The following is a 20,198-nucleotide window of genomic DNA, read 5'->3' on the forward strand; positions in this document are numbered from 1 at the left end:
TATGACGACTTACTTCCTCATTTATAGATGCTGCGATCAATGCATAGGTTTTGCTGTTCTTGTTTTCCCAAATAACAAGTTCTTTATCTGATGTAGGTTGCACAGGGTCTTTGTCTTCTTCTCCGACACACACTCCTTTCCACAGCTCATTGTAGATGAGGGTGTGTTTTACCATCCGAGACCATTCTGAATAGTTCTCCTTGCCAGTGAGAACTATTCCTACCATAGAAATGATTGAATGCATTCTGTAAAAAAAATATCTCTGCCAAAAAAACTTCTGTTGAGAGAAAAAAAAATCCTTATATGATAGCCTTATGCATTTTATTTTTCTTCTAACATTTCATCAGCATATCATGAGCATTTCTTATATCACCATTTCTTTATATCACTTCCATAATATTATGTTTTAAGAAAAAAACGAGGGCGCTCAACATATACCACTGTTTTGAAAAAGAGGGCGCTCATATATATCACTGTTTTGAAAAAGAGGGCGCTCATATATATCAATGTTTTGAAAAAGAGGGTGCTCATATATATCACTATATCAGTTTTCAATTCCCGCAATCTCAAAAGCGATGCACAGATTACAAAAATTAAGAAATGATATAAAGAACTAATGAAAAAATTCTAGTTCCACTTTCACATCCACTATATCATCGCTGTACCATGTCATAAATACTTAGAAAACGCTGCGGTGAGGCCGGATTACATTGATGTGCAGGAGCGGAAACGTTTTCAAGGTGAAGAGAGACAGCAGTTTCTTCAACTTAGCAGAGAACGATTTGAATTAAAACCTCCCTCTCTCTTAACTGTTATCAAACAAACTCTTCCTATTCCTCTCGCAATTTACAAACTGAAAAGGCAACGAATCTGCAACGCACGACCCATCATGACAAAAACAAAACCGTTTAATGTGGCAAACCGGGCACTTGTCTACTTTGTTTTCGCAGTCCCTGCACAGGCAAAGATGGCGGAGAGCAACAACAATATGGACACATCATTCATTGGTATCGAAATGATGTTGGAACATACACACTGAAGGAGCTCGTGAAAGAAAATGAGAATAAATCTCAGAAAATCCTGAACAGAAACTCTATGCCCGCATGATCACAACGGTCCTGTGGAGTAAGGTAGCCGAAAAAAGACGGAGCAACGCTGTCATATGGAGGGAGGCGATCATAGATTATGTGAAAACGGCCTCTGGGAAGAAACGCTGAGATTGTATTATCAAATGCAACGCGCGGGCATCAAACTCGACAAGTTTTATGTAAACAATTCATGCAGCAGCCTATCAGATACAGTGATATTTGCTATACAAATGGAGGAATGAAATGCGCGGAAAAGTCTGAGAGCAGATGCGTTTCTCAGAAATTATAATGAGACAATGGCAGTCGAGCAGACCTGAGACAGGCGTTAGGGCGCAGTTATGGACAGAGGCGCAGTCTCTGGCAGTCAGAGAGCGCAGCGAATTCAGGTCAGAGGGGCAGCGAATTCAGGCAAAGGCAGAGGCAGAGCCAGGGAATCAAGCCAGAGCAGCTCTCAAGACAGGAGTTACTACTATTTTAGGGACTGGGACCTGAGCTCTGATACCATGTCAGGCCAGGGTAACTCCAGCAATTAATGAGCGCAAGACAGAACTGGTGATTTTATTCATTAGACAATTATTATTTATACATATACACAACGGATCAGTTCATCTTCTAGATGACTGTCCAGCTTCACCTCATCCGTTTCGGATTAGGTGTCAACAACAATAATTTATTATGTTATTAATTTTTAATTTTAAAGGTTTTATTTTTTATTCATTATTTATTATATTTTTAAAAATTAAAATAATAATTATAAAAATAATTATAATGTATAAAAGAATCATGTTAAAGTAAATATTAAAAGTTGCGTACTAGTTTACAATAAGTTTGCAGCTTAAAAAAATGGACTAAGAGGGATGTTAATTTAACGATTTGGAACTCTTCAGAGGTACTTTTTAAGGAACCCGCATGGTTTCTCGTTAATTGGTAATATCTTTATTTATCTAATAAGTCTTTTTGAAATCACATGTTCTTAAGTTACATGGGATTTTATCTTATTATTTTTTAGTCTGGTTTTTATGGGATTTTATCTAATTATTTTTTAATCTAGTTTTTTTAGTTAGAGGAATTTCTAGTAGTTGTATTTCTTTACCAGGTAGAGTTGTTTTTACATGGAGGATCTATCTCCATCTGGACTTCGTTCCATTTAAACTTCATTGGGAGAAACAACAAAAGTATTTAGTGGGAAAAAACAAGCTTTAAATTGAACTTTATTAGAAGTTAATCCAACATGCAAGCATAACTTTGGTTCTCAAGTATATTTCTAGTTTGCTTTCTTTGCTCAATATTGTCTCAGTTATATTTCAATTTATGTTCCCTGTTGGTGTTTTGTCTTTTCAGGAATTGTACTTAGTTCTTATGGCTTTCTCTTGTTGAGGGACTATCTTTCCTTTTAGTTATCCATATTTTAAGATTCATTGGAATCCCTTATTTGTTGTTTCCATTGTGTCTAGTTTAGAGGGGGTTCTTATTTATTTTTTCTTTAGTTATCTCACCACAAAATTTTCATTTTGTTTGTTGGGTTTCGATTATTTTGGTTCTCTATCCATCGCTCAACAGTCTCCCTTTAATCCTTAGCTCCCTTATTCTTGTTTAGAATTATGTTGATCAATCTAGCTTACTATTCATTTCCCTTTAATGGCCCAATGCATTTGTTTTATTTTCTCGTTAATATCATTCATGCAAATTAGTTTGGGGCTCATAGCAGGAGAAGAGGCCATCACCCCCTTCCAAATCTTGAGCCTAATTTTATGTAGAGTATTCTAGTGCACTATCTATGTGCAATTTACCCCTTCTAAAATTAGAAGAGAGGCACATGATGTATAATGGGAAGCTATAATAGAGAGAAAATTTATCACAAATGTTGAGGGTGAGGTGGAGCTTGGGCACTAGGTTCCTAATATAGGAAACACAAGAAGTGGATATAAAAGATATATTTAAATTATTGATATATATTAACGATTGATGACCATCATGGGAAAAGTATTAGTTGAGAACTTTGAAACCCAGTATGAAATTAGTCTATATATGGATGAAATGTAGAGGAAGATAAGAAAGTTTATTGAAATGACATTGATATTAGCTAAAAAAACTAGAAGAATTGGAGTTTTCTACCTTTGAAGAGGATGGAAAAGTCTCGAATACTATTCAGGTGGATTCACCATCCAAAATGATGCATTTATTTTTCATTTTTGTTGTATATGATAGTAGAAACATGACTACAATTCTAGGTGTTATCAACTCTAACTTTTGTAGAAAGTCTCAAATTGATACAAAAATTATTATCTCTTTTACTATGTTATGAGGTTTAAACTATTTAAATGGACAAAACAATTTCTACTATGCTACTTGTCTAGTTTCCCTAGTGATTAAAACACAAGGTGTTGTGAGCTCTACATTTTCTAGAAAAGTGTCAAATTGGTATAAAATTTATTATCTCTCGAGTTATGTTATTAATTTTAAAATGTTTAAATGGACAGAATAAATTTTGTTACCAATCTAAGAGCCTAGTTTATCTTGTGGTAGATAAGTAAGAATTATGCAAATAATTTCACTAAGAGGCACTCTCCAACCTAGTATGGGAGAGATGTTGTAACATCTTGTTAATAGTTTTGGCTCAAAATAAACAAAATAAAAATAAAATAAAATAAAACATAGAATTACTAATTGTAATTAATAATTAAACTAGGGTAGATCCATCTTAACTCTAACTCTACAAAGTGCCAAGAGGGAGCAAATCTCTTTAGATGTAGACCCCCTTTAGAGTGAAAAAAGATTTAATCCCTTAAAAAGCTTCGTAGATCCAGAGTTAAGATGAATCCAGGATAATAATAATAAGTAAAGATAGAAATGAGATTTATGGTTTGTATACACTACTGCTATAGAATTTGAACTTATAACATTTTATGAGGAAATTTGTATTCCCACTCAAACTTAATATGAAAATAGATTTTTCATTCACAATTTACTAAACATTAAAAAGGATAAAATAAATAAATCTATAATAAGTTTTTTACTTAGAATATATATATATATATATTCTCATGGAAAAATCATAATTTTCATTAGTATAGAAAATTACATGTTGAAGATGTTATATAGCATATGAGTTATTAGTGGTATGGCCACTATCTATGTTGTTGTCTCAAAAAAATATGTCAATCCCATCTAAGGGAGACTGCGATGAATAATTACATATGAAAGTTCAGTAATATATAGACATAAATATGTTATAATTCAAATACTTACAACAAAATGGTTCCATAAAATACTAAAAAATCACGGCCCCTGGCCCCATCAAAATTTCCCATCGATGAATGGGCGGTGATAATAGTTGTATGAGTCCATATCCTACAATTCATGGATCATCTAAACCCCCCCAGCAGGTGTGTGGCTTCCTTAGATAGCTTGTCAAAAATTTGGTTGCATTCGTTGTATATACAATAAGATATGTCAAAATGTGTTCTCAGTCTCAAGGAATCATTCATTATGTGTCATAGTGTGCATGTGTGAAAAACATATTGTTGATCAAACCATTTAATAATGATATGTGAATCACCAAAAATATGCAAATTTCCACATTCTTTGACAAGAGAAAAATATAATAAATGCCATAGAGATATAAGTTCTACAAAGATATTTGTCCCCCAACCCAATCCCATTTGAACCTTGGATTGTGTGTGAATGATATGAAGGAGTATGCCTTCCCCCACATCCATGTTGTTGTGTCAATCCTTTGAAATAATCCCATGGAATATCATAATAAATGTTTTCCACAATGATATTGCAAGTGGGTGGATCTCGAGTTTCCTCTAATAAACTTAGATAATCAGTGAAGGGTAAGGCAGTGATATTGGGCCAGCATGGTAAAATATTTGTTAATGTTATCTTGTTCCATTGTAACCAAATCAAGGAAAATTTTAAGGATGGAAATTTTTCTTGAAGTTTAAAAACATTGGCGAATCTCACTAATCCCTAATATGCAAACTATAAAATATTTATTGATATATTTGTAAAATTATTCAAATTAATGATGATTTTCTATATAGTCTCTATATAATGTTGGCGATTTTTAAGGTAAAATAATTTTATATTCTAAAATTTGGGCGAATCGTCTTTTATAAAATTGGAAATTGGCGAATCTTTTTTGTGGAAAAATCATGAAAAATTAGCCCATTGGGCGAACATTAGCCCCTAAAATTTTCCATGAACCAAATACACCAACAAACCATAACAGGTAGGTACCGACACTTGTGCGTATGAGCAGTAGACCACCATTAGTGCCATGCTACCTGAAAATCCTGTCCCAGACAATTATTCTAAATTTGTAATTGTGCAGTTACCTCAGTCCAAATGGAAGTGGTGGTTGTGCATTTTAGGAATAAGTGATCACATGTTTACATTTCCTCCTTGCACAATATGCACCAATTCGAACGATGAAATGTGTGTTTAAGTAGCATGTCTGTTGTAGGAACCTTATTCCGTAGGATGCACCACATGAATAGTTTTGCGTGGGGGTTGCCTTCAACTTCTATAATACAGCCCACCACCATTCCATAGCAAGTGGTCTTTGTTCAACAATAATATGCAGGTACCTTTGTTTGGGTGTGTATTTCCCATTTTGTCAGTGTGAGCAATTTAGTTCATCCTCCCACTCAGTAATCTACACATGTGATTCTATCAGCACTATTATATAGTTTTTCCAATTGACCTTCCACCATGGACGAATATTTAGTGTGATCGTGTTATTCCATGCTTGCCAGAACATAATAGTATGCTCTAGATCTATAATATGTGCCAAGTTGGTGTGTCCTGAGTCCAATAGATGTTGTATCAGCCCCGGTGGGAGTAAATAATCATTCCCACAACCAATATAGGGGTCCATGCCAACCCGAACAGAGCTTCCATTACCAATTTTACATGTCAATCCATCCCTAACATGGTCGAAAGTGTTGAGGACCTCCCTCCAGACAATAGATATGTTATTCATGTCCCATGTAGGAAGCCTAATCTAGTCATGCAGATGTAGTGGAGAAATGTATTTCTGATAAATTACATTTGTCCAAAGATTCTTGGATGATAGGACATTCCATCCCAATTTTGCAGCTAGAGCACAACTAAAGAGATCTAGATTCTTCAATTCCCATCCCCCCATTTCTTTGGAAGTGTTATTTTGTCCCATTTGACCCAGACAAAAGTGTATCCCACTTGTTTCCCCCCCCAGAAAAATCAATAGCATAATTGTTGTATTCTTTTAATAATTCCCTTTAGTATCCATGCCAAGGACATCTGGTAAACTAGAGTTTCCTCCATGACAGGTTTGATGAGAACCAGTCTCCCCACTCTAGAAAACCACCTATGATTCTAGATATTTAATCTTCTTTCAGTTTTCACAACCAACCATACCTAGTCAGTGATCCGATAGTTTGATGGTTTTAACCTGAAGCCCAAGTCTTTGAGTCCCTTCTCAATCTGTAGAGTGATAAATGGGAAGTGTTGAAGTGTTGAATTAATCTCATTTGGGTTGCACCCGAAGGCTGATAGAGTGGATTTATGATTGTTGCATTCCATACCTATAGTGAAGTAGAATAATATAAATGAACCCGCAAAAGTAGTGGGATCCCCTAATGATCCATTCAGAAATACCAGAATGTTGTCTACAAATAGTAGATGTGTGAGGATGAAATTGTTTGTGATATTGATACCCCACTCTCTACCCTGTAATCGGTCCGGCGAGATAAGCCTACTGAAACCTTCCATGATCATTAGAAATGGTAGAGAGGAAAGTGGTTAACCTTGTCTCAGTCCTCCTTCCACATGGAAGAAGGACGATGTTGATCCATTGATCAAAAAAATGTATGATACATGGGATATGTATCACATAATCCATTGGATGAATGGTAGAGAAAATCCAAGATGGGTTAATAACGTTTGAATGTAGAGCCAGCTGGTGTGGTCAAATTCTTTTGCCAAATCAATCTTAAGAATCATGCCTTTAATGTTCTTGGATTTGATGGAACGAAGGGCTTCTTATGTTGTACTCACTGCTTTGGGAATTTGTCAATGTTCAAGGAATGGAAATTTCTTCGAAGATATATGCTCAGATAATATAGGCTTGAGGTGATTCACTATGATCTTGGCTATTATCTTATACATACAATCGCATAGGGATATGGGCCTATATTCTTCAAAGCTCTATGGGTCATTAGTCTTGGGGATGAGAGTGCTAAATGTAGAGTTGAATACATCATACATTCACCCACTAGTTCGACATTCTTATATGATTTGTACTATATCCTGTCCAATCATGTAAAAAACACAATGTAAAATTGGATCAACCATCCATCTAGTCCAGGGATATTATCCTTCTTAAACAACTTAATAGTGGACTCTAATGCCCCAATGGATACCTGATTAAGTAGTCCTTCAGCTATATCTTGGTCTACATATCTAGGGAAAAGTCTAGCTACCCTGTTGATATCAACAAGATTTTCATTCAGAGGAGCTTTGAATAATCTTCCAAAGTGTGAAATACCAAGGTTGACCAATTCATGGAAGGTCTTTGCTTGAGTGCCCTCCTCATCCATAAGTTGGCAGATGGTATTAATGGCTCGATGCCCATTTTCAACATGATGATAGAACTTGGTGTTCTCATCCCCTCCTTTAACTAGATGGCCCTGCTATAGTGTCATCAAGTTTCCTCCCTATCCTTCAAGATCCTATTCTACTCGATCTCAAGTCGGAATTTTTTTCTTTAGCATCAGCAGAGATAACCCCTCGACTCTTCGAGCTAGTCAATTGTTGAATTTTTTTATTCCGTGTCTTTCAATATTTTCTCCTTTTTGATCCTCTTATTCTTTAGCCAATCAATCATTTTTTGTTTTAGGATTACCATTTTATTTGAAAATATCTCGGTGACTTATAAGCTCGGCTGAGCTGTAATGGATTTCCAATTCTGAGTGATAATATGTATATAACTATCACCTTTAAGCCAAGCAGAATTGAACCTGAATGGTGCATTGGGTTTTTTTTCACCACCTGCAATCTCCAGATAAATGGGCAGGTGATTCGACAACCCCCTCTGATCCCACCCATTGACGATAAAGGCGCAATTGATCCAATAAAGTCTCCTTAACTAGAAAAATATCCAATATTCTAGCCAGCATAGCATCCTCGGTCCTCCGATTTTGCCAGGCAGGTTTTAAGCAGGGCATGGGTATATCAATCAACTGGTGTTCCTCGAGTAGGGACAATATCCCATCCTATTGTCATTCAATCCCAGTATTCATTCCCTAAGATTCAACATGTCCAAGAGATAAGTTGATATCCCCCCTATAATGATTTTCTCAGCTTTAAAGTAGTAGAAAACAAGTAATTGTTGCCAGAAAGTGTTCCTGTTGATACAAGGTCCATAGACATTAATAATCCTCAGCTCCATTCCAATATCTGATGAGTATACATTAGCTCTAATGAACCAACCCCCCCCCTCGCGCCCCGAAGGAGTTTAATAGTCTTATGGATCTGGGTCACAACCTAATAACAAACAAACAGATCACCCTCGGGAATCTAGTGTAACGAAGTACCATATAGGTAGCATAACCTCAAGGATGGGAGTAATTTGTGTTCTAGTCGCAAGTGTCTCCTATAAAAATATAATTTTAACAGATTCCAATTCCATCATCTGACGAAAGGCTAATTTCTTAGCAGGGCTAGCCAACCCCCAACAGTTATAGGAGATCCACTTTATGGAGAACCAATGGGGGCGATCAATGCTTTAAGGACTAGATCAATGGGTTTTTTCCGCCCTTTAGCCACATCTAGTCTTGCCTAGAGAAAGGCTTTAGAGATGTTGGATTTTCAACCACGAGGCAGCCTTGGAGTGTGTAGTTAAGGGAGTAATACCAGTTCCACTACCATCCCTCGGGTATATGCGACATAAAGACTGAAGGTTATAACAGTGTCCCATACTAGAGTCAATGGAAGCCTCTGCAAGGGAGAGTGAATCTAGTATCCCAATGATGGTAGGAGGAGTGGGGGAAAAATAGGTGTTGATGGGAACAATGTACATAAAACAGAGGGAGTACATTATACATGACCAACATGGAAAAATTAAGTGAATGGAGAGTAAGCAAATGAAAATAACTCGAGAGATGGAGGGTTCGAGATGGTACCCGCAACAGAGGCAGTCGTCGCTGCAGCCACACATGATCTAGTGATACGTGGAGATGGGGGACGAATCTGCTCCTTGCGAGTGTTAATGCCATGAGCTGTCTGAGAGTCCAACAGTTGATCATCTTCATAAGTAACTAGTGCCTTCCCATGCCAATCAGGAACAAGCTTTGTAGTAGCTTGTTCTAGTCATGCAACCAAAGGAGAGCTAGATGCATGTAGGGGATAATATTGGTAAATATGTGTGACCTTGTGACATCTCCTGCATTTGGTAAGGAACCCACTCGTAGTCCAAAATTTGTACCCTACATGTGTCCCTCCAATGCTGCTGCATACTCTCCTCTAGACCTTCCCTGGGGTCAAGGAAAACAAGGATGAGATCCAAGAACATATTCCCAGTCAACATATAAGATTTGTCATAATCTACGTATCTGCCAAGGGCATTCCCAATCTGCCTGAAAATGTCTTCTGACTAGAAGTGTAGTGGGAGACCAGTAAATATGACCCAAATTGGTATAGCCCCAAGGTTTTCTTGATCAGGATAAAAAAATGGGGCTCCATCATTTAAGGAGAACCAGAGCCAATTCGACGTGCCAGTGTTTTAATGAAACCCAAGGTATAAACTCGGGCCATTGAAATTGCAAAGTTAACCATCCATGAGAGAAGGTAACCATTGATGGAAATTTAGTGAGAACCTGTACCCATATCTCCAACACCAATTGCTTTAATTGCGTAGCCGAATATGCCCTACCCCAAACACTGCCAACTAGAACACGTTCGGAGGTATCCAAAACTTCCCCCATTTGAATGTTGACTTCAAATGTGAGATATATCTTCTTATTTCCCACCTTCACCCCTTTGAAATGCTTGGTAGGATGCCCTAGACGATTTGGGGGTGGTATAGTCTGCTAAGAGTGAGATAGGATCGTGTCGGCCTCTAAGCTAGGGTTCCTAGTCAGACCTAGATGGGGAGTAGATGAATTTGCAAATCAATCAAAGGTGGGAGGGTCTAGAATGGGGGGCCATAGGGGGCAGCAGGGTCCAATGGAAGGAATGGATGGAAGTGCGGAGCCTACGGGAGAGGGATGTGAGAAGATTCTGGCAAAAATGACGTAGTGGAGTTCAAACGGTACGGGGGTCCTGGTGGGTTCAGAGAGGATGAGATAAACTGGAGTGAGGTCGGAGAGAGCAGGGGGAGGTCAGAGTCTAGTAGGAAATCCACCACTTGAGAGCACCCAAAAAATGACAATGTGGAGGATGATATCCTAGGCAGAGGATGAGAATGTTGTGTCAAAATGGTGAAGGTAGGATATTCTAACACCAAGTAAACCCCAAGAGCACCATCTAGGGTTTAGGGAATGTCCAACGAGATGTTCGAGGAGGTGACCAGGAGTTGCAAAGAGAAAATAGAATAGTTGGGATCCAGTTCGAAAGGAACCTCAAGTAATCAAAAATGTCACCCTACATGCTAACAAACAGCAAAATAATAACCGTCCTGAGAAATTTGTAGGAATTTACAGGGTAAGTTCCTCAGAAAGAATACCAAGAGGACACCGCTCACAACCAGATCTCAAATCAATACACCAGTATTTTTGACGTGGTTAAAACCCTCAGAGTGCAAGGAGGGAAACAGTCCACGGCCTGTCCCAACGTGGGTACAGACAATTTATTAATCAAAGAATGAAAATTTACATAAGCTTCTCTCATGCACGGATTACCCGAACAATGACCCTCCATGCGCTTTAAATAGAACTCATGGACCAATCGGGTGTCAAGCCACGGATCAAGTGTCGGTAATACCGAGGTGAGAGTGAACCGTCGGATCACTACATATCGTGACCGTCGGATTGTAAGTTACAAAATGTACAACGGTAAAGAAACACACTTTACCTAACTCTAACCTAACTCTATACTAGACCAAGTTGAACTTAACTATATCCTATGTGTCGGAATATCCTAACATCCCCCCTTAAGAACAACTTGGGATAGGATTGAAGGATTTACAAATATGACACAATAGGAGAAGGAAGGAGGCACTAGAGCCTATCCCCCCTTAGTGACAACTTCCTGAACTCCAAGCATATATCGAAGTTTAGTGAACTTCGCCTCTGTGAGAGCCTTTGTGAAGATGTCTGCAACCTGATCATCTGTTGGACAATATTGCACTTCAAGAACATGGTCATGAATGAGCTTTCTGATGAAGTGCATGTGTAGTTCAATGTGTTTGCTGCGCTGATGCTGGACTGGATCTTTGCATAGCTGAATGGCACTTTGATTATCACACCAAAGTGTGGTTGGATGCTGCTGCTCAAAGCCAAACTCTGATAGGATCTGACGAAGCCACAAGGCTTCCTTACTAGCTTCCACGGCACCACGATACTCTGCTTCTGCTGACGAAAGAGAAATGGCAGCCTGTTTCTTACAAGCCCATGTAATAGGTCCTGAACCAAGAGTGAAGACATAACCGGCAGTAGACTTCCGATCATCAAGGTCACCAGCCCAATCAGAATCAGTGAAACCAACTAACAGAGGAGCTGCTTTGGCACTGTAATGAATCCCAAACTGTACTGTACCTCGAACATAACGAAGTATTCTTTTAGCTGCTTTCCAATGACTTTCACGGGGGTTTTGCATAAAACGAGCAACAAGGCCAACAGCAAAGGAAAGATCAGGACGAGTATGGGTTAAATACAAGAGTTTTCCGACAAGTTGACGGTATAAGGTAGCATCAACTTCAGGAGAAGTACAAGAGACTGAAAGTTTGACTCCAGACTGAAAGGGAGAAGTGGCTGGCTTACAGTCTTCCATGTGAAAATGACGAAGAATATCACAAGCATACTTGGACTGGGAAAGGAAAATACCCTCTTGGGATTGCAAGACTTGAAGACCGAGAAAATAGTGTAAGTGTCCTAAGTCTGTCATTTCAAATTTCTTTTTAAGGCTGGACTTCACATGGTTTATAAGGTTGGGATCACTACCAGTAAGAATAAGATCATCAACATAAAGAACAAGGATGATGAGAGAGTTGCCCACTTTCTTGGTGTAGACAGTATTGTCAGAATGACACCTAGAAAAGCCAGATTCTAAAAGAAAGCTATCCATTTTGGCATACCAAGCTCGAGGAGCTTGCTTGAGGCCATAAAGGGATTTCTTAAGTCGACAAACGAGGCTGGAGTCTGTTTGTATGAAGCCAATGGGTTGTTCCATATAGATTTCTTCCTGCAAGTCCCCATGCAAGAAGGCAGATTTAACATCCATTTGATGGACTTCCCATTTTAAAGAGGCAGCAAGGGAAAGAACAAGGCGGATAGAGTTCATTTTGGCAACTGGAGAGAAGGTTTCAGTGTAGTCAATGCCTTCAACCTGTGAAAAGCCCTTAGCAACTAGACGAGCTTTATGTTTATCAACTTTCCCATCTGGTCCATACTTGGTTCTGTAAACCCATTTGCATCTAACAAGTTTGCGTCCCTTTGGTAGAGGAACAAGATCCCATGTATCATTTGTCATCAATGAATGATATTCTTCATTCATAGCTGTTTCCCAATGTGGATGGCCTGAAGCTTCTGCAAAAGTGTCAGGATCATGATTTACTGGAGCTTGAGCCAGTAAAGAAGAGGCTCTTTCAAACTGAGAACGTGTACGTCGCTGATCTGTAGGATCACCGGCAAGATCACCTGCTGCATCCCGAGTAGCACGGACCCATCTTGGAAGTTGAGGATCCTGAGAAGGTGGGGAAGGATTATCATCCTCGCTTTCATCATCAGAAGAAGAAATGTTTTCAAAGATAGAAGAGATAGGAAGAGGTGGCACATCCGCCGGACTAGGCTCGCAGGCCGATTTATTTTCATCAAATTTTACATCTCTTCTAATGATAACATTTTTGGACTTAAATGGAATAAGTCTATAACCTTTTACATCTTCAGAATATCCAACAAAAGTACATTTCTCACTCTTAGGTTCTAAAGCTTTATGCTTTTCATCTGGAATATGGGCCCATGCTTCACTTCCAAACACACGAAAGTGACTTACATCTGGTTTAATGGAACTCCAAGCTTCTTCTGGAGTGATATTCTCTAGAACCTTAGTAGGAGTGCGATTGATTATATAATTTGCACAATTAATTGCTTCGGCCCAAAAACTAAGACTGAGTCCTTTAGATTGCAGCATACAATTAGCCATTTCCTTTAAGGTGCGATTTTTCCTTTCAGCTACACCATTTTGTTGTGGAGTGTATGGAACAGTATGTTGCATTTGAATTCCATTTTCGGTGCAAAAGTTGATGAATGCATTTTTAACATATTCTCCACCATTATCAGTTCTTAGCTTAAGAATTTGATGTCCAGATTGTTTTTCAACAAATGCTTTGAAGGCCAAAAAGGTGGTAAATACTTCGCTCTTGAGTTTTAAGAAGTATACCCAAGTGCGTCTGGAGAAATCATCAATGAAAGTTAAGAAGTACTTGCAGCCAGAGAATGAAGCAACAGGAAGAGGACCACATAAATCACTGTGCACAAGCTGTAAAGGGGCTGAGGCGTGCCAAGAGGCACGTTTGTCAAAACTGTCCCGATGATGTTTTCCGAGTACACATCCGGAACAAACACCATCTTTGCAAGATACCATAGGAAGACCTGTCACCATGTTTTCTTTACATAGATGCTGAAGGGAGCGATAGTTTAAGTGACCATACCGCTCATGCCAAAGTTTGCTCACTTCATCATTATGAGCAACAAATACTGAGGGAAGATGGGATGACCCAAAGTTGTGAAACTTATACAACCTTTTGGAATCATCAGCAAGACCAGTAGCTAGAATCTGTTTAGGATCTTTTAGATCCTTGATTACAACATCATGAGGTGAAAATTCAACAATTTTACCTTCACCTGAATGAGTTATCTGATAGACAGATAGAAGGTTGCAGGATAAGTTTGGAACACATAATACATCATTGAACTGACCATTGTCTAGATGAACAGTTCCAGTCCCTACAACATTAAGAGATCTATCATCACCAACATATATATTTTTGGTGTTACAATCATTTAAAGAAGAAAACATGGCTTGGTTTTTGGCCATGTGACAAGAGGCTCCAGAATCAATGAGCCACTCATGAGAATGAGAAGAAGAAGAAGATACATTTAATGCATAACCAGACTGAGATGATTGACGATGACATGCAGAAAATGCTGTTCCGGAAGTTGAAGTTGAAGTAGGCTCCAGATGGATGTTATGTTTCTTCATTGCGGCTTCCAAGGCTTCCATCTTCTTAAAGCATTTAGATTCTAAGTGGCCATCTCGATTACAAAAGTTACAATGTCTGTCAGTCTTCTTCCATTTGTTTTTATTGGTCTTGTCATATTGCTGAAATGATCTTTCATCTTGAGGCTGAGTTGGTTTAGGACCATTCCTTTGAGGATAAGACTTCTTAGGATTCTTTGAATTTGGTTGCTGCTGGGCGGCTAACGCTTTCGATGAAGAGTTTCCAAGATTAAGAAGACCAAGGTGTAAGAGTTTTTCTTGTTCTCTTATTAAGGAATCACAAAAGGAGTCAAAGGAAGGGGGCTTGTAGTCTTTGCCTTGACAAATGAAAGCTTCCCTGGTAGAATGGAAAGTGGAAACAAATACAGAGTAGGCTGGTCCCAACTTAGTAAGGATGGAATAAATAAGGTTACCATCTTCTTTCTTAACTTTAACACCTTCCAAGAGATATCTAAGGGTCTTGAATTTGGACAAGAAATCTTCAATGCAAGAAAAATTATTAGGATCCAAAGTAAGCAACTCATTCTCAAGTTGATGGGCTCTAATTTCATTTTTAATCCCAAAAACTTTAGCAAGTTTTTCTAATGCTTCATGAGGAGTTTCAATTTCTGCAATGTGGAATCTAAGATCAGGAGAAACAGACATTCCTATCAAACCACGTGCTTGATCTTGTCGATTTTCCCATTTTTCGGCCTTGTCTTCATCTTTGGGTTTCTTCTCTTGGTCTGTGGCTATTCTGAAGAGACCTTTACTTCTAAGTAAATCTCCCATGTAGGCTACCCATTGGAAGTAGTTAGTGCTGTCAAGAATGACTTGGCATGGACTTTCCATTTTTTGAAAAACAACTGAAGCTGAAGATGCTGAAAGTAAGTGGTCCAATGGATAGATCTCGAAAAAAAAGGCGGTTTTAAAAAAAACGGCTCTGAAAAAGGCTTCCGGATGAAGAAGTTATGGCTTTTTGAAAAAAAATTGTTGACGTTGCCGGCAAAGTGCGCGAATGTGCGGGAATGAAAAAATCCGCCCCCACAAAATGGAGACTTGAACCCAAGACCTCTACTCTCTTAAAAGGTCTTTGAACCAATTGATCTATACAAAATATTTGAGAGAGAGAGAGAGAGAGAGAGAGAGAGAGAGAGAGAGAGGGGGGGGGGCCTCGATTTGCGTGCTTGCCTTGGGAAGACTCTTTTCCCCTACAAAACACAAAACACAAAACCCAACACGAATATCCAAAGAAAAACGAACCTTACGGCTCAAAGTTAGCTTTAGCCAAAAAACTAGAAATTTTAAAAAAAAATCTCAAAGTTAGCTTTTAGCCGAAAAACTAAATATTTTTCTCAATGTTTCTGATTTTCCGAGATCACACTAAGGTGCAGGGAAAAGAGCATACGCATGAGAAAAACCCTTTCTTTCTGTTTCTGATTTGCCCAGATCGCACAGAGTCGCAGGGCAAAGAGAATACGCAGAAATGAAAGGTATAGATCCGGAAAAAAAAAAAAGGCTAAATAAACCGAAACCGAAATAAGCAGAGAGAAAATGACAGTAAACTGCAAAAAAAACACTGTATACCTCCCGATCTGAAAAATGACGCAGCTAGGGCTACCGGAAACCTTTTCGCGTGAAACGAAAGGGGTTCCTCACTGAAACAGATGCTCTGAACGCAACAGAGCAGTCCTCTCGGCCCGAAAGCAGTCAGAAACAGCAGATCTAGGAAACGACAGCCGCATGCAGTTCTACCGGCTTCAGATTTGGATCACCAACGGACGCGGCCCTCAAATAGCTCTGATACCATGTAGGAATTTACAGGGTAAGTTCCTCAGAAAGAATACCAAGAGGACACCGCTCACAACCAGATCTCAAATCAATACACCAGTATTTTTGACGTGGTTAAAACCCTTAGAGTGCAAGGAGGGAAACAGTCCACGGCCTGTCCCAACGTGGGTACAGACAATTTATTAATCAAAGAATGAAAATTTACATAAGCTTCTCTCATGCACGGATTACCCGAACAATGACCCTCCATGCGCTTTAAATAGAACTCATGGACCAATCGGGTGTCAAGCCACGGATCAAGTGTCGGTAATACCGAGGTGAGAGTGAACCGTCGGATCACTACATATCGTGACCGTCGGATTGTAAGTTACAAAATGTACAACGGTAAAGAAACACACTTTACCTAACTCTAACCTAACTCTATACTAGACCAAGTTGAACTTAACTATATCCTATGTGTCGGAATATCCTAACAAAATTCCCTAGCTAAGAAATGTGGGGTCAATGAGGTGTACAATGTAGGTTACCGTGAACGGACCAGATGGTCTACAAACGAAAGTGGTCAGCCAAAATGCAAGAGAGTAAACACCTGTGAAGGTGAGTTGCAAGCGGTTACATCGCCTAACCAGGCTGATGGCTAGGCCATTATTGTCGAAGTTCTCCAACCCTAGACCATAGTTTTTTGTTCGTCGCCCTATATGTTTTTCACTTCGCTCCCCAATCTAGAAGTATTACAATGCTTATATATATATATATATATATATATATATATATATATATATATATATTAAAAGAAAAAAGTAGTTTTTTTTATAGTTATAATTTTTCTCAATGTCTTATTTTTAAATAAATTTTGTAATATTCAAATTTTCTATATTAATATATTTTCCATTTAATTTATTAATTTATGAATATAGTATAGTTAGTATGACATATTATAAATACATTTCAAACCTATCAAAATAATTACTCGAAAGAGATGTTGATGGGTGGGGATATGTGTTGCACATGCCTTCCATTCCCATTTACCCACCACCCCCATCATGCATAAGGTTGGCTCAGTCCTTGGCCATGTGGTGGGATTTGAGAGAAAATGATAAGGAAGAGTATGAGCCTTTCTTCAGTATGAATTGGTAAGATTTTATTAGAGGAAGGTTTATGGGAATGACCACCATTGATGATGATTTTCTAATGTACAATGTTTATGAAGCAAGGAAAAGTGGGACTCGAGTGTTGACATCATGTCAAGGAGAAGGATAATTGTGGTAGGATTCATTAAAGCTCCTTTATCATAGTAGTTTTAGTGCTCCCCATGGTTGGTATATGAGTGGAATGGACACTTTATTGAGGTCTACAGTGGGAGTGGAACCAATGGAGGCACATTGGACAAGTCATCCTTCCATGACTCTCTCTAGCTAGATAGCATGGATTTTGTTCAATATGTGTTATATTATTTACATGACTAATCCAACATGTAGAAATTAATGAGAAAACTCAAAAATTGTCATGAAATTACTAAATCACAAGACTCGAAGCTACTGTACTGACCTTTGGAACTTAATTTAATATCTAGAACACAAATCATAGACATGCAAAAGGAAAAATCACACATGCATAGATATTTATATAGGGGAAAACAACTTCTCAAAACCCCTTCCTATCTATATTTCCTTAATCAGAGAATAAACATGAAATACATATGTTTTCTCAAGCTTGAACACACCTAAAATTGTATAGTTTATCCTTCTACTTAACCGACTGAATTTGGACAAAACTTAGCCAATTTTCAATCCCTCCATGATCTTAATTCCTTCCACTAGTCCTTGAGGAAATTATATCATATTATTTAGGAAATTCCCTCTATTGAATTGCATAATTCCTGTAGGTCCTTCCTCTAACTACACGCACCACCTGTAGACATTGGAATAGTCTACAACTAATTGTACATTGCCTTGGAACCTCCATCTCAACTGGGTAACTCAAATTATATGAATGCAACAAATATTTTGGGTTGATTTATCAGTTAACTTGTTAATCACTGAGTGTGTTTGAAGTTCCACTTCCACAACTTGACCTCCACTAGTTCCTCTAACAATTAGAACTAGTTTAACTTAAAATAACTCAATTTAATTGAAATAGGTTGCTACAAATTAGCAATCATTCATACTGAGCTAAACTTAAGCTTCCCCAAATTGAATTAACTAAGTTAACTAAGTGACAAGTTCTATGTCACCCAAGTTAATTACCTCCAAGATTTTTGCTGCAATAGAAATTTAAATTCTCTAGTTTGACCAAGGTAGAGTAAAATTGAGATTTTCTTGCTGTGTTTGCAACACTCCCTCTCAGTAAGAAAGGGATTATCAACCACCCTAATCATGCACCTATGGAACTCAAGGTTCCCTTTTGAAAAGGACTATGTCAAAATTTTAGCATCTCATTCCTCCGTTAGAATATATTGCAATAATATATGTCAAAATTTTAGCATCTCGTTCCTCCATCAGAATATATTACAACCATATAATCTTCCTTTGCACAAAATCCCGTAAATGGTGATACTGGATATCAATATTCTTGGATTGATTGTGAAAAACATGATTTTTAGATATTTTAATGCAACTCTGATTATCACAGTAGATGACAGTTGGATCCATCATCTGACCAAACAATTCAACAAGTATCTTGCTCATCTAGATCACCTCACATGTTGTTTGACTTGCAACCATGTATTCTTCTTTTTCCAAACTAAGTCCCACAAGTATTTTCTTCCCACTATACCAAGAAAACACTATGGACCCAACACTAAAAATTTCACCTAATGTATTCTTTCAGTCTGATGTACTTCCCACCCAATCTACATTTCTGAAGCCACATAACTTCACTCCCTTTGTCTATTTGTACCATAGTCCAAACTAGTTAGTTCCTCTAAGGTATCATAAATCATGCTTAGATTCTCTCCAAAATAGGTTTTTTGGCCTAACCATAGCTTGACTCAGTTGATTGACTACATAACACATAACTGGTCTTCTGTTCACAAGATACATGAGTTAACCCACCAATTGTTGATAAACAATGGCATTCTCTTCGTCACTTGAATCAGCATCCTCTTTCCTCTAGTTGGTAGCTCAAGGAGTCTCCATGGGTTTGCATCTGTCCATGCAAAACTTTTGCGGTATCTTGTTGGCATACTTTCCTTGAGAGATAAACATTTCCCCATCACCTTGCCATATTTCCAATCTGAGGAAGTAGTGCATGAGATCCATTTCTTTCATTTCAAACTCTCTTGCAAGGTCCTCCTAACAAGATATGATCATCTTCTCATCACCAGTAAAAATCAGGTCATCAACATATAAGAAAATAATAAAAAATTTACCTTCAACCATAATATGATAGAGGTTTACATCTGCTTCATGTTTGGTGAAGCCTAAATCGGTGAGATAATTACTAATCCTGGTGTACCAAGAACGGGGTGGTTGCTTGAGTCCATACAATTCTCACTTGAGTCTACACACATGGGACTCTCAATCAAAAGTCTTAAATACTTCCGGTTACTCGATATACACCTTCTCCTAAATATCTCCAATGAGGAATGTTGTTTCCACATCCATCTGGTCGATCTTACACCCGATCTGTGCAGCTAGAGAAAGGATTGATTTAATGTATTAGTACCATGATATAGGGGAAAATGTCTCCTCGTAGTCAATCCCCTCAACATGTGAGTACCCCCTAGCCAAAAAAATTTCCTTGTAATTTTCTATGCTTCCGTCTACTACATGCTTCACCATGAGGATCCATCTTGAATTCATAAATTATTTGTCTATTGGCCTTGGGACGATTTACCAAACATTGTTATTTAAAATGGATGCATAATCCTCCACCATTGCATCAACCCATATATGTTTCTCTACTTATTCCTCG

Source organism: Pinus tabuliformis, chromosome 7 (assembly GCF_031772625.1).
Source record: "Pinus tabuliformis cultivar Carrire ecotype Pingquan chromosome 7, CPIR1, whole genome shotgun sequence".
In the NCBI taxonomy this organism is placed as follows: Eukaryota; Viridiplantae; Streptophyta; class Pinopsida; order Pinales; family Pinaceae; genus Pinus; species Pinus tabuliformis.